General features: G+C 37.6%; 1 protein-coding gene across 6 annotated transcripts in view; it reads left to right on the forward strand.

Annotated features, from left to right (window-relative positions):
- The window catches only part of PHC2 (polyhomeotic homolog 2), a 139,572-nt gene that overhangs the window by 87,094 nt on the left and 36,556 nt on the right, over positions 1-15,922 (forward strand). The window lies entirely within an intron of this gene.

Here is a 15,922-nt window from a genome sequence, read left to right on the forward strand (position 1 = left end):
GGAGATACTAAGAGCAGATTTGGACATATTGAGTTGAAGCTGCCTCTGGCAATGACAGGTAGAAAGAAATGTATCATAGTTAACAAATGTTTATTAAGCACTTATATGTCAGGCACTGTGCTTAGACAGTTGGAAATATAGGTCTTAGAGCTTTAGAGAGGTCATGGATTTGGGATTCATTCTCATAGAGGTGTTAGTTGAAACCATAGCAGTGAATAAGATTGCTAAGGGAGGAAGAATACAGAAAGAAGAAAACAAGACCAAGGACAGACCTTTTAGGATGAGGAGCTGACAAAGGAGAAAAAGAGACCTGAACAGGTAAGATGATAACCAGAATCATGTGGTATCTCAGAAGACCAAGGAAAAGAAAATACTCAGAATGTGGGAGCAGCGAACAGTATTAAGTGTTACAGAGAGGTCAAGGGAACATTCTCACTGATGATTAAAGTGACCTTGAAGAAAATTGTTTCATTTGAGTCATGGGGGCTGAGAAGATAATGGATGTTGAATAAGTAAAAGCATCAAGTGTAACCAATTTTTTTTTCAGTAAAAAGGGAAAGATTGAGGATGCATAATGAAAGTGATAGCCATAGAAGGGCTATCCATAGAAGAAAATCCAAGATAATGGGAAAGAAAGAAGCTTTAGCAGTAACTAAGAATGTCACATCCACTGAGATAGAAGGGAAGGATATAAGATTGATAGATTATGCTGAAGTTTTCATGGAGAAGAAATCTCCATGATTGAGTGGCCTAATGTTCTTTCTTAAAAAGGCTAAAAAAAATCTACTATATATGGCAGGGGCACTGTGGTTGGGGGCATTGAAAGAGATGAAAAGGTTTAGAATACTGAATATGGGAATTAAGATAGGGAATCTAAAAGAGCCAAGGCTGTAGTTAGGGCCCAGCTGAAGTTATATAACATAAGGTAAGAGTGTAATAAAGGGAAGAAAACTCATAGAACCACAGAATAGCACACAGTTTAAAGGAACCTCCATGGTTATCTAATTTCTTCACTGGGCAAAATAACTTGTTTCTTCAACCTATACTAGTATGAGAAAGGGGACAGAGCTCTAATTTGCTGCATTTTCAGGGAGATAGCTCTCAGGTATATAATTAACTATATAAAGGTCTAAGGATCAAATAGCTGATCACAACTGATTACTTAGTAATCTCTACCCTAAAGTGTTTTGAGATCTAGGAGAATAAAGCCTGACTTTTCCAAGCCATAATACATCAATCTCATTTCCTTTATTGATCAGGTTACTAAACTGGTAAGCAGGGTGTTGCCATAGGTATAGCATAGCTAGATTTTATCAAAGCATTTGAAAAAACTTAATTATTTTTGTGAGTAAAATGAAGCGATGTGAATGAGATATAATATGCAGTTAGGTGGATTTGAAATAGGTTGAGTGGTCAGACCCAAAGTGTGCCCCCAGGGGCTGTGCTTGGCCTTCTGATGTTTAATAAGTGACTTGGATAAAGACTTTGATGGTGTGCTTATTCATTTTCAAGATGTTTTAAAATGGGGAATGATAGTTAATGTACCCAGTGACAGAATCAGAAGCCTAAAGATTTTGACAGGCTAATTCATTGGGATGAATCAATTAAGGTGAAATGTAATAGGGATAAATATCATGTCTTACACTTGAGGTTAAACAAAAACTCCCAGCAACTTCACAAGTAGAAATATGGACTAGGCAGTTCATCTGAAAAAAAAAAATCTGTGAATTTAATTAGTGAAATGCAAACTCAAAATGAACATTATGATAGGATAGCCAGGAACACTATCAGAATCTTGGATTGTGCTAATTGAATGTCCAGATCTGGAGAAGAGATGGGTCCACTGTGTGTGTTCAATCTAAGCCAAACCTATAGGGAATATTGTATGCAGTTCTGGTTATCATGTTTTAGAAAGGACATCAATAAGATAGAGTTTTCAGGGGATGGCTGAGACTACCAGGATGAAGGGTTTTGAGATCATATCTTAAGAGGCTGAAAGAAAAAAACACATGGAATTTAACTATCAATCTCTCTAGGTCAAGATAACAACCTGACCTAAATCTTCAGGATTTCATAATGCTGTAGAAAGGAATGGAAGTATTTTTTAAGGTTGAAATTGAGTCAGGAAACACTTGTTATGTGCCAGGCATTGTGTTAAGATCTGAGGCAAAAAAAAAAAAAAAAAAACTTGTCTGAAGCCCAGATTTGAATTGAGGTCCTCCTGACTTATCCACTGCACCATCTGCCTTTGGCACCTCTTCATTCTTAGGGAGTTTGTCTTTATCCAGTCCAAATGTATTGGCCTGATTCCCACCAGTAGCTCCTAGTTCTGTTCTCACCATCCCCTGTTTCTTAGGACAGCCCTTCAAATACTTGAAAATAATCATCATGACCCTGCTTCCTCCCTCTCTTTAGGCTTCCTTTCTCTAAGCTAAACATCCCTTAGTTCTTTCAACTAATTTTTGTCCAGCATAGCCTTTCACTTTTTCTTGGTGCCTCTTCTATGACCATGTCCCAATTTTATCTTTGTCCTTTTTAAAATTTGGTACTCAGGGCTGAGCACAGTATTCAAGATACCTTCTGACTAGAGAAGAATATAGTGGGATCGCTATCTCTGTATTCTCCACTAATGCAGTTTAGATTACATTAAATTTTTTTGGCTGCCAAATCAAACTGTCCATACTTTTATGTCATTAGAAGATTTGATAAACATCTGATATCTGTCTTTATCCAAGTCACTGATTTAAAATTTTGCATTGCAACAATAAACCAACTTAACAGACCACAAGGAGCTATATGGCAGTCAACTTTCAATCAGTTCTGAATTGACCTTAGTGTTTCATCATGTATCCTTTATCTCTCCAGGTTGACCACAGCAGTAACCGGAGAAACTTTCTTTCTTCTTCTTGTTGAAATTTGGGTTTATTCATTCCCCTATTCCACTGGTATAGTAACCCTGTTACAAAAGATAAATGTGGCATTCTTTGCTTGTTCTCATCAGTATGATAATCTTTCCACTAAGGCCCATCATAGCCCTTTTACATTTTTTTTTAACTCTCTATTTCCTGTCTCTGATTTTTCATAGAAAATCTATTCAGTGTCCTGGAGTTCTTTTTGTTGTTTTACATGTTTCTTGGGCATAATGATGTGACATCCAGCCTGTTCATCTATTCTCCCATTCTTATTCAGTAACTGACCCATCTCCTTTTTTCAGTGTACATACTCTCCCAAAGGTGTCTTATTTTGCTTCTTGGGCACAAACCATCCCTTGAAACGTGTTTTACTATCTTTCTATTTTCCCCTTCTTTACAGGTATCATGTTATATTACCACAGAATACCACAAGGAAAAAACTGTTTTAGAGAGATAGGTTTCAGTTCCAATTGTTCAGTAATGAAGAGAGCCACCTACACCCAGAGAGAGGACTATGGGAACTGAGTGTGGTCCACAATATAGTATTTTTACTCTTTCTGTTATTGTTTGTTTGCACTTTTTTCTTCTCAGGTTTTTTTTCTTTCTGAATCTGATTTTTCTTGTGCAGCAAGATAACTGTATAAATATGTATACATGTATTGGATTTAACATATATTTTAACATATTTAACATGTATTGGACTACCTGCCAGCTTGAGGGGAAGGGGTAGGAAGGAAGGGAAAATTTGGAACAGAAGGTTTTGCAAGGGTCAATGTTGAAAAAAATTACCCATGTATATGTTTTGTAAATAAAAAGCTATAATAATTTTAAAAAGAAATCGAGAGGTAGGTTTTGTAGTGGCAAGCAATTTGGAATCTCAAATATGATTGAGCCCCAGCTTCTCCTCCAGCTCAAACCTGAGTCCATCTTATTGTCCATTTATATTGGCTGACTGAGATACATATATGACTACTCATTTGATAGGGTACCCATATAGTTTCATGTCATAATCTGGGCAGTATGCATTTTTGCCTGCTTTGTTTTTCCATTTTGGATGGATGACTTTTTTTGCAATTTATTTAAGAAGGCATTTAGGAGTCCAAATATTGATACGAGTACATTGTCATCTACATATTTAAAGAACTTTACTATCAGTAAGAAATCATTCTCTTTTTTATGATAGTAAAGAGAATGGGGCTGTGGAGATGAAAGAGGCCATAGTGGGGGCAGCTAAGTGGCGCAATGGATAGAGAACAAGCCATGAATTCAGGAGAACCTGAGTTCAAATCTGACCTCAGACACTTAACACATCCTAGCTGTGTGACCCTGGGCAAGTCACTTAAACCCAATTGCCTCAGAAAAAAAAAAAAAAAAAAAAAAAAAAAGGCCATAGTATCACATGTATCAGGGAAGAGATGCTCTTGCCATGGGGGTGGAAGGATTGCCCAGTAGAAAACAAATGATTTTATGAGAGGCTGATGTCACTGTCACTTCTATCAGGACCTACAGCTCATCAGAATACTGAGTTATCAGAATATTCTGATTATTAGAAATACAACTGATACATTCAGAATCATCAGATTTTGAGAATATAGCTAAGATATCATTGTTCATATTTGAGTGTCTTGAATGTAGGTGGAAATTTGGCATGGTAATAACATCCCAATTAGAGACTGGCTACTAGATCTCCTGAGCTCTAGAGTTTTGAATTACAGAGGGCTATGCCAATCTAGCACCTGCACTGTTTGGTATCTACATGGTAAGCCCCTGGGAAAGGACTAGTACCACATTGCCTAAGGAGAAGCAATCCAGCCCTGGTCAGAAACAGAGCAAGGAATTGTACCAATTCCTAGTAAGGTAAAGGCTAAGAGTAGCCCCTGTACTTCCAGGCTGGGCAAGATAAGGAGACCCAGTCTTTTAGAGAAAGACAGAAACAAAAATAGAGGCAGAGAGGAGGAGAGCGAGCCCAGGTCAGCTAGGCGAGTAGGTTAGCAGTGATGAAGTTCCCCATCTTTCACTTCCTTTGCCTTTATTATGGTTGAGCATAAGATTCTTCCCAAGGGTATCTGTTCTGGGGTTATGATTTCTGCTGTTTGGGAGAATCAAGCAGCTATGCCATGTTGAAGCTGTGTTTAAGATCTAGCCTAGAGTTAGCTGCTTTTCTGATCATATCAGCTGAGCTTTCTCTTAAGCCCACAGCCCAAAGAAGGACTACTCAACAGCAGACACTGGAACGTAAAAGAATGTGCCACCCTAGCATGTTACACCTGGTTGTGGCACAGCAACGCCAAGTAAGGAGAGAGCTGCAGATGCTGGGCAATTCTGCTCCTACTCAATATGTAGAAAGATAAGATTGCTCTCCTTCCTATAAGGGAGGATGGATTTTAGAGGGCATACTACTATCATTAGGACAGAGAGAAGGGGATGTTTTAGAAAGTGAGGGGGGTGGCAAAAGTGTCACTTCAGGACTGATCCTGTAAGAGATTTCCTGCCCTCCTAGGGCTGTAGCAATAGCTTGACTTAATAAAAAGCTAGCTATGCTAATACTTGTGCCATTGTCTAGGTCCTCAGCAGTACCAGTACAGGAGAGTGAAGAAGGGGCATACTACTAAGAAAAGAATATTGTCTCAAGCAGAGGCTCTTCAAGAGACAAGGCACCAGCTTACTGATACCCATTGTTTTCCTTCTCTTGTTGACTGTCATGACTAACCCAGAAACACTGACTTTAGGCAGAAGTCTTCCACATTATCCAATAAGGTATTATTTTCAATGAGTTTGAGGGTGATCAAATGGATAGCCAGCTCTTGCAGGTAAGATAAAGCTAAGATTCCCTGGGCTAAGCTTTTAGGAAGCCTGCCTTTTGATTCACATTTGTCAACTAGTAAATACACCAGTTCAGGCAGAGCAGGAGATTATGATAGCTCCCTTCTAGATCCTAATTCAGGACTAGATTCATGCCCCAACTGATCAGTTTAAGGAAGGTTTAGCCTATCTAGTTATCCATAGTCTTCTGACATGACCATATTGAATCTCATTGTCAGCTATATCCACTTAATGATTATTTACATATAAGAGGGCTGAGGACAGTTGGCATAGCTCAGGGGAGTAAAAGGTTCCATTTTCCCAGTCCCAGAATACTACTCAGGTCCTAGGCCATCCATGAATTAGCTTATCCATCACCATAGGATCATAATTTGCTACTTCACCAACTCGTCCTTAAGGTCCCTCACTCACAGCCACTAATGTTTTGATTCTCAGAATTGAACTTGCACATCACCAAAATATTCTGGATCCCAGCTAGGGCAGACTCAGAAGTCTCTGAAACTCTAGGAACTTGGTTCCTAAAAAGCAAATGTTCCTTTCAGGCGTGCTAGTTGAAAAAGTTCTGAAGAATAATCCAAGAGACCAACTCTTGCAAACTGGAAGGCATTACAAATTACTCTGCCTAAATAGAAACTTTCTTCTTCCTGATAGTGTTAAGGGTCTCTTGCCTGGTGTTGCATAATACAGACATTGTTGTACTCCTAACACTGCCAAAAGCATTGCCTGGAGCAGACATATGTTGTATTCTGCCATGGCCCTTTGCCAATCTCTGAGCCAGAAAGTCTTTCAAAGTGCTTTTTGAGGCAAAGAGATGACCCCACATAGGTCAGTTAGCTGTCATTGATCTGGTTCCCGAGACTGTCAATTCTAATATCAGTTGTAGAGGCCAGAGCTTACAGATCTAAAAGGGTTTCAGAAAAAAAAAAAGAGAGATTAGATGAGGCAAGTTGTGTTCAGTTGGTCCTTCCTTTCTCTTCAGACCTCCTGTTACTACTTTTCAGGAAGAAGAGAAGAAAATTATAACTTTGCCATATCTATATAGCCATCTGGGACTGTCTCCCATCAATACTCAGTTTGCTGGCAGATGGCAGAGTTATAATCAATGAAATTTAACCTATAGGGGATGAGCAGTCTGAACTGTATATGAGATTGCAGGAAGATGATCTTCCTGGCCTGCTGTCATGATCTGTATGAACACCAGGTTATGCATTTTTATTTTGTGTATTACTTGGGATTTTTCAGATTGAAGATTCAGTATTTTTAAGTTTCTTAATAAGTATTGATATAGTTTGGCTTTTATATCACCTTTATTTAGAAATGTATCCCTCCCTGCTTCCTTAACCTCATTATAACAAAGGAAACCATTCCTTATAATGAAAAACCAAAAAGACCAAAGAGGGAAAAAAGAAAACAATTCAGCAGAACTAACCAATATATCAAGTGAATTTATATAATGTTCCATACCATATTCCCCCACTCTTCAAAAAAGAGGAAAAGTGCATTTTCTCATCTCCATTTTGGGGATAAGCTTAATCATTATGATTATCTCCTCATTTTAATTGTCTTTTTCATTGATATGAAATGAAATATGATATGATTGTGTCTATTGTTTCCTTGATTCTACTTGCTTTACTCTGCATCAGTCCATGTAAGTCTTCCCAGACTTCTCTGAATTCTTCATATTTATTGCTTCTTATGGTAGAGTAATATTACATTTGAGTATCATAATGTTCATAGCCATTCCCCCCAAAATGAACATGTGCTCTGTTTCTGGGTCTTTGCTATCAAAAACAGTACTGCTGTTGAATATTTTGGTGTACATGAACCCCTTCTGTTTCTGACTTTCTTGGAGGTTTATCAGGGACTAGTATTTTAAGATCTTTTGGACTGATGATTGGTGGCCTAGCTCAATGATCCCCCTCCAAAAGAGAACATCCAAGCTGTCCTTCATCCAGCATTGGTTATTCAATTGAAGTTAGAAGAGATGAGGAAATTGGAGACCCATAAAAAACCAATAAGGGAATACCTACATTACACCTAAAACTATATCCTTGTGAGGGATCTTGTCACTACCAAAAGAACTACATTGGTTATTTCATTTTATAGAAATCTCCAACTATTTTATCTCTAGGCTTCTCACTTGAACAGTTCTTCTCTCTGACCTGCTGTAGCACCTTACACTGTAAGCTTACACTGTAAAGAAAAAGTACATACCATTATCATAATCATTAGTTATATATCAGATGTAAATATAATTTTATTTACACAGAGACTGTCCTGAGATCAAACTGGGTCTCTCCCATTCACCAATCCTGCCTTTATTTATCCTGCAATCTAACTGCTCCTGAAAGGGGAAAAAATAGAGGTGGGGGGAGATGTTTTTCACAATATAAGAAGCCCTGGAGGTCTGGAGGCCCTGTCTGGAGGGAATGTGGCATCTCCTTATTGTCCTGACCAGAAATGTCTAGAGACCAACTCCCTCACAGCAGAACTAATGTCTGATTCCACAAGCACACTTTAGTAGTAGGTTCACCTTCATATTCATAAACTGTGGGCAAGGACATTATTTGGAAAACCAGGATTTCCATGCCTGGCAGGTTAACCACATCAATAGGCTGTTATACAGACAATTAAGTTGTAGCTACTCACCACTGACTAGACTGATTGGAAGCAATTTGTCAACAGCAGATACAAAATGCCTTTTCCCATCTCTAGCCACTTCCCCTCTACATTGTCATAACTCCTGAACTCCAAAGAAGTCTTTAGGAATCTGCTTCTCTGTACCTCCCAAAGAAGTGAATGGGCACAAAAGTAGAGACCTCTGCCAAGATGCACAGAGCTTGATATGTGATTACCTTGGGCTTTCAATGGCCTCTGATATGTCATAGTATCTTTTGGAGCCTATAAATTATAGGCCATGGAACTTGATTTTTATTTGGAGAATTCTAGGCTCGGTTATTGAAGAGATGGTAAGTGAATATCTAGAAAAGTAGTTGATGATTACAAAGATCCACCGTGACTTAAAAGTATCATTCTGGACTCACATTTGTTTGATAGGATTTTTAAGAGGAATCTATTAGGTCATCTAAATTTTTGTGAACTATTTGATGAATTATCTCATGGTATTTTTCTAGAAAAGAAAGACTTGTACTAGGTTGTAAAGTTCTTGAATTGTGAGGGTTTGGTCATCTGCTCAATTATAATCCTTCTCTGGAAGATCTGTAAAATCTTTTCCTCTGTACGAAGGTTTCTTGGGAGCTCTGAATCTCCTCCAGCTCTTGTCCTTTCAGCCCAGAGTCAATTCTCTCAGACCCAATGGTGCCCTTCTTTTATCCTCCCAGAGAATAGGCAGGTGAGAACTCAATGGGGCGTGGGGAAATACTTCCACCAATGAATTTGCTCCTCTTAGAATTCCCAAGGTGTAAACTCCCTTTAAAGGCCCAACCAAAGGTCTGAGCCAGAGAACTGTCAAGTCAACCTGAGTTCTCACCTTGTAATTGTCCAGACAACCTGAATTCTCACATCGTCACTGTCCAGACAACCTGAGTTCTCACCTAGTAATCCTAACACTATAGTGGTGGGTAATATATTTAGAAAAATGTGAAACTAGTTGAATAATTAGACTCAGATTATTATTAATGATTCTGTGTGTCTCCATACCAGGGATCTGTGCTTAGACCTGTGCTATTTGGCATTTTTATCAGTGATTTAGATAATAGCATAAATGGCATGCTTATCAAATTTGCAAATGAATCAAAGCTGGAAACTATAGCTAATACATTTGGGTGACTGAGGCAGAATCTCAAAAAATGTTGACTCAGCAAACTGCCTGTTTTGTAGAACTGGCAAATTAAGAACTTTTATTACATAATTTAAAATGTGTTTTTAAATTTCAGAGCTGTATTTTCTTCTATCCAGTCAAAATTTTTTCCTGAAACCAACATGTAGTAAACACAGCAGGATCATATATTCTTTGTATTTCTCATGTTTTATGATTATAAAATTAAAGCCCATTGAATAAAAGAAAGCCATCTTATTCACAGAAACTCAGATTTAGAAGGACCTAAGAAACCAAGTACCTCAAATAGGAATCCTAGTATCCTTGACTTTCTGAATAATGATCAGCTGGCCTCAGACTGAAGTGCAGTTAGTCTAATTAGAGCCTCTCCTAACAACCAATTTTACTTCAGGACAGCGCTAATTGTTAAATTAAAATAAAAATAAATTTATCAAACCAAAGCCTGCCTTTCTGAGACTTTGATCTATTGCTTCTCATTTTCCCCCCTGAAGACCAAACAGAACAGATCTAATTTTTTTTCCCCCATATGCCAATTCGTCAGTTACTTATGGACTTATACACATAAGAGGATTTTCGTTGCAGGTTAAACATCCCTAGTTCTTTCAACCAGTGTTTGTATGGCATCGCCTTTTGTCCCATCACCATCTGCTCACCTTATCTCTCTCAGGTTTCTGTGCATGTGACTTCCTCAGCTCCTGTGGATTCCAGCATTATCTTTATGCCAACTTTCTGTTAAACTCTAGCCCCATCAAAATGGGACTGGAGCCACTGCTAGATATCTTACAAACGGAAAATATCCAAATCCAAACTAATTATTTTCCCTTCTAGACCTAGCCTTTTCTCAAACTTTTTTTTTTTCCTTTTTGTTGATGTTTCCATTTTACCTATCTCCTAAGCCTTGGAATCATCCTTGATTCTCTGTTCTCTGTCACTCTTTATCTAGAGTGTTCTACCTCTTCAATGACTTTTGCCCCTGTCCCCTTCTCCAATTCTGCCCTCAGGGTCTCACTCCTGACCTTCATTACCTCTTATCTAGACTACTGAAAAATCCTAATTGATTTGTCTTTTTCTAGTCTCTCCCCTGCCAAGTTAATATTTCCCCGGGCCTATCCATCTCAAGAAGATTCTTCAGTTTGGCCAATTTTATTTGATATTGTTTTCCCCTCTGTTCCAATAAAACTGTTCTTCTAATTCTTCCCCCAAATTCGAGTCTATCTTGCATCTTTATGCCTTTGTAGAGACTTTCCTCCTTGATCTCTCTTTAACGCTACCTTGCTTTTCTTATGACTCAGCTTAGGTGTTACCTCTCACTTGAAGCTTTTCCTCATTTCTCTTGGCTGCTAGAACTCTCTTCTTTCTCAACTTATCCTATATTTATTTATCTATCTACCTGTTATATCCCCACCATTCCATCCACTAACAACTCTTGAGTGTAGGATAATAATTAGTAGTTTGTCTTTGTATCCCCAGTACTTAGCTAACTACGGTATCATAAATATAGAAGAGACAGTACATGTTTATTAAATTAAGTTATATTGAGGACTTGTAAGCTTTTCAGTAATTATTTCTTGGGCTTATAATCTGGGCAGCTCAAATATAATGGTTCCATTATTATTCATTGATGAAAATAAACCATTTATAAAAATGTTGGGAGATATGTTCAATTTTATGTTTGTTGTCCTAAATTCATCAATTTCAGGCTTATTTTTCTCCTTAACTACCTTTCACTATTTTATGGGGAAAAAAAGAAATACTGGTTGTAACATTTTCAATCTAGGATGACTTGTTTTTAATATATTCATGGTTTTTAATGACCATCACCCTTCTAAGGTCCTCACAAAACTTAACTAATAAAAAATTTTGCTAGAAATTGACACCTAGCTCACCATCCTATATTTTATATAATCTGTCGTCTTCCCCTTTTTGAAAATTGCAACATCTGTCTTCTATTCCTTCATCTCTTCCATTCTCTCCAGAGATTACAGTCATTATTCACAAGTTTTTTCAGTGCTATAGAATACAATTCTGTCCAGCCCAATAGTTTTAAGTTAATTAAGCCAAATGCTCTCTTATGATTTATCTTAGCCTGTTAACCATTTTTGTTTTATTTTCCCTGATTCAGAGATCTTTACCTTTGATGTTGAAAACAGAATTCAGTAATTCCACATTTCTCTTAGTTATTCATAATCATCCTCCCATACATAATAATCATCAGGATTAACCATTTCTCATTTTCCTTCCATTAAATTTAAAATTTTATTAATTTTTTTATTAACACCCATTGTATATAAAATATTTCTAGTGTGATGCAGGTGAGTACATTGTCAGGGCTTTTATGGAGTTTTAGTTTAGGAAAGAAATATGACACATAATTACTGCCCCATTCCTAAAGTTGACGTTTACACAAACTAGGTCCATTCTTCCAAGCCCTTCAATAATTATTCCTTTGGCTGAAGTCAATTTGGCTTGTTTCTAGCTTTTTTTCCAAGAAACCCTTAGTTCCCATGCAAATATACATCCCACTTCTAAAGCAGAGGACAAAAAATTTAAACACAAATGCTAGGATTCATATCCAGACCCATATGCAGTCCAGGAAGCCTTCCCTGCTTGTAGACTCCAGCTTCAATAGGGCACTTGCCTATTCCATCACTAGAGGAAATGTTTTAAGAGGTAATTGTGATTTGCTCCCATAGAATCACCAAATCTCAAGAATTTGGAGGAATTCTAGGGGCTATCAAGTCCAATCTGTATCTGAACAAGATTGCCTCTAAAATCTTCCCAAGCGTTGAACTGCTCCTTTCACTTTCCACCATCAGTGCAAGGGGAAGAAAAGACTTATTGCTAGGGAGTCAGGTTGTTCTCAGTTTATAGTAATGAATATTTGAGACCCCCAACTAAAACTAAGGTCTCTCCAAATAGATTGAGTTCCCAGTTGGGATCAGAGTTGCTGGTCAGTCAGCCCCTCCCTCCTCAAGATCTATCCAGTCTGTATGATTCCTGTTCCTAATTTGTTCTGATACCCTGGCTCAGGTCTCTCTGCCTCATTGTTCCTAGGTTTTGATCCTTAGATTCATGGTCCCTTGCAGCACTGATGTCTTGCCTCTTCGGGACCAGTGAATGGGACCAGCTTTACTCAGGTCTCTTAACTCCCTTTGAGACTTGGAAGCTTTCTTGTGGTTGCTCTGCATGAGCATTGCTGCTGCTGTCTTACAAAAGACTGCTGCTATTGCCGTCTACTCTTCTACCTCAGAAACAGGTTACAGCACTCACAATGAGATTGGGCACGTTGCCACATTCCCAGTCTTTTTGTTTTAGTCAGAACCCATCTGTTTCACAAAAACTTCAGGTAGTTGTAAAGATTTCTGACTTGCTGGACTCAACCAGTCCTCTCTTCCAGTCAAGTGAGAGTGACTAAACCATATCATTTCCTTCTTACCTAATTCAGGGTGCAGGCAATATGCCCTCCAAACAGACTATTTGGGGGTCTGTGGGGAAAAAAAAACATTTTTTACTCATCTTTCTGATTTCTTACTCCTTTTATCCTTCCTGGTGACTAGGGTTAGACAAAGCAAATTTCTCTGAGGCTTGAAGAAACTTCGGGAAAAAAAAAAAAGTAGAAACACTGGAGAGGGGGGGATAAAGCTGGTGGGTGCTACTTTCCTGCTGCAAAGACAAAGGCTTGTGTCCTCAAAGATACATAGATAAACATAATACATAATACAATTACAGATGATAAGTTAATATGGAGACGGTTTATAAAAGAATATACATAAGACAGTGCTGCAATAATAGTGTTAATAGAAATGTTTTTGTGAGTATGGAGAGACTAAGGCCTAGAGACTCTTACTGGGGCCCACAGCTAGAATATTATTTCATCTCTTCTGTACCATATTTCCTACAGCTTTACTCAATTTTTGTTAGTTTTTCTTATTTTTGATAGATATAAGTTGATATCTGAGCTATTTTCATTTTTTGATAATAGATGAAGTTGAACATTTTCAAGTTACAGTTTAACATGTTTCCTTTTTGTAAATTGTGTGTTATGCTGATAAAAATTCAAATTTTTTATTTGAATTTTTTTTACTTTAATAATAGCTTTTTATTTTCAAAATACATGCAAAGATAGTTTTCAACATTCACTTTGCAAAATCTTGTGTTCTAAATTTTTCTCCCTGCCATCTCACTTCCTGCCTTACCTAGACAGCATGTAATCTTGTATAGGTTAACTTAAATATGTGCAATTCTTCTGAACATATTTTCACATTTATCATGCTATACAAGAAAAATCAAGTCAAAAAATGAGAAAAAAACAAGCAAAGAACAACAAAAAAGGTGAAAATACTATGTTGTGATCCATATTCGGTCCTCATAGTCCTCTTTCTGAATGCAAATGATTCCATCACAAATCTATTGGAATTGCCTGAATCACTTCATTTCAACAAATATTTTCTAAGTGGCTACTTCACACAGCGCACAAGGTTATAGAAAAGTGAATGTGAAATATTTCATCTTCAAGGAGTTAACATTCTAATGGACGCTGTGGGGAGTGAGGGAGACACAACAACACACAATATATACACAAATAAGTAAACAGCATCTGAGAAGCAATAGAGCTCTAATGATCACGTGTCAGTAGATGGAAGAATAAGGATCCAAAAGAATTTCATCAGGCTGTTGAGCCCAATTGGATGAATCTATTAAGATGAAATTCACTAGGAGTAAATATGAAGTCTTGCCTCTGTGTACAAAAGACTCCTAAGTACAAGATAGAGGAGACTTGGTAAGACAGCTGATTTAAAAAGCATCTAGTAGCTTTCTTAGATCATGAGTTCCTCATGAGTTAGCAGTGTGATTTATCAGCCAAAAGTGCTAACAAAATCTTATGCTCCTCTGTGCAGGGCATAACTTCCATGAATGGGTAGGTGAGAGGTTCACTGTATTCTGCTCTCGTACTTAACCAAATAATGTGTGGCTTTGAGCTTGGACTATGCCTAACAACATGTAAAAGCTGGAGGGAGTCTAGAGGAAGACAGTCAGGATAGTGAAAAGCTTCAAGTCCATGCTATATAACCATTAGTTGCAGGATCTGGGTTTGTTTAACCTAGAGAAAGTCTTCGAGGGAAATAGTGTTTTCAAGTGCCTTTTCAGTGAAGGAGAGAAGAAGCGAGAAAAACTAAAACTCAAAAGTTTTTTTAAAAATGTTTAAAAAAAAAAAATCAAGTGTTGGAAAGGGCAACATGTGGAAGAGGGACTTACCTTGCTTTGTCTAGCCCCAAAGGACAAAATGAGGAGTGAGAGATGGAAGCTATATAGAGGTCAATCTAAACTGGAAGTCAGGATCTTCCTAACAGTTTGGGGCTACTTCCACAGGTAATGGTCTCTCCTTTCCTTGGAAATGTTTATTCAAAGACCAAATAGTCACTTGTCAGGTACAATATAGGGAGGATTCTTTTCCCACATGAATTAGTCTAGGTTACCAGGAAGGTCTTTTCTTTTTCAAATCTTGTGATTGGGTGGGGCAAGAAAAGTAACTTCTTCTGATGGACCTAAACCAAGTGGATTCACCTTTATAAATTTATATCATTATGGAGATTTTCAACAGATTGATTTTTTTAATCTTCTATATTTACTCAGATCTCTTTTATTTTTCATACTTTGGTTGTATTTTTAATTGCATACATTTCTAATTGCAATCAAAATATATTTGCCATAATTTTAACTTTGATTCTTCCATTTTTTTTTTAATGTATAAGAAATTTACTTCTCTTCACTACTGAGATAGTATTCCTTTCACTTCTACCTTTTATATAGTTTTTGTTGATATATAATTCTTTGAACCAGTTCTTTTTCTCTGGGATTTTAGTCCCAGACTATAAAGTTTGGGTTGTGAACATAGACATTTTCCTGGTGATCCTGGCCTTTCCTGAGAATATGGAAACTTATTTTGCAGTAAGAATCTTTTTTGAAATTTTGACTAGGAGCACTAGAATTTAAGTTGACTCTTGTTCACTTTGTGCATACAATTATAATTGGCCATTTGGGAATCTCTTAAAAGTATCTATACATGACCATAGAGCTCTGCAGACCTCTAACTGGGAGTAGGTCTGTCTGTGGAGAGGCAGACATGAAAGGGCCAGGCTCAGTGCTTGTCTACCCAAGCTCACTAGATGCCTTTGATAGCTCCATGGGCAAGGGTATGGAGTAGAGGCAGTCTGTCACAGGCCTGCTATGTGCCAGTGCACTGGGCATTGAGGGAGATACAAAGTTTGAGAAGGTGATGACCCATAAGAACTCCTTTCTTTGAGAAGATATAGTAAAATGCATATGAAAAGACAACTAACCACATAAAGCAATATATGATAAGTCCCAAATGAGCAGTAACACCTAA

The sequence above is a fragment of the Sminthopsis crassicaudata genome, chromosome 3 (assembly GCF_048593235.1).
Source record: "Sminthopsis crassicaudata isolate SCR6 chromosome 3, ASM4859323v1, whole genome shotgun sequence".
NCBI classification, from domain to species: domain Eukaryota; kingdom Metazoa; phylum Chordata; class Mammalia; order Dasyuromorphia; family Dasyuridae; genus Sminthopsis; species Sminthopsis crassicaudata.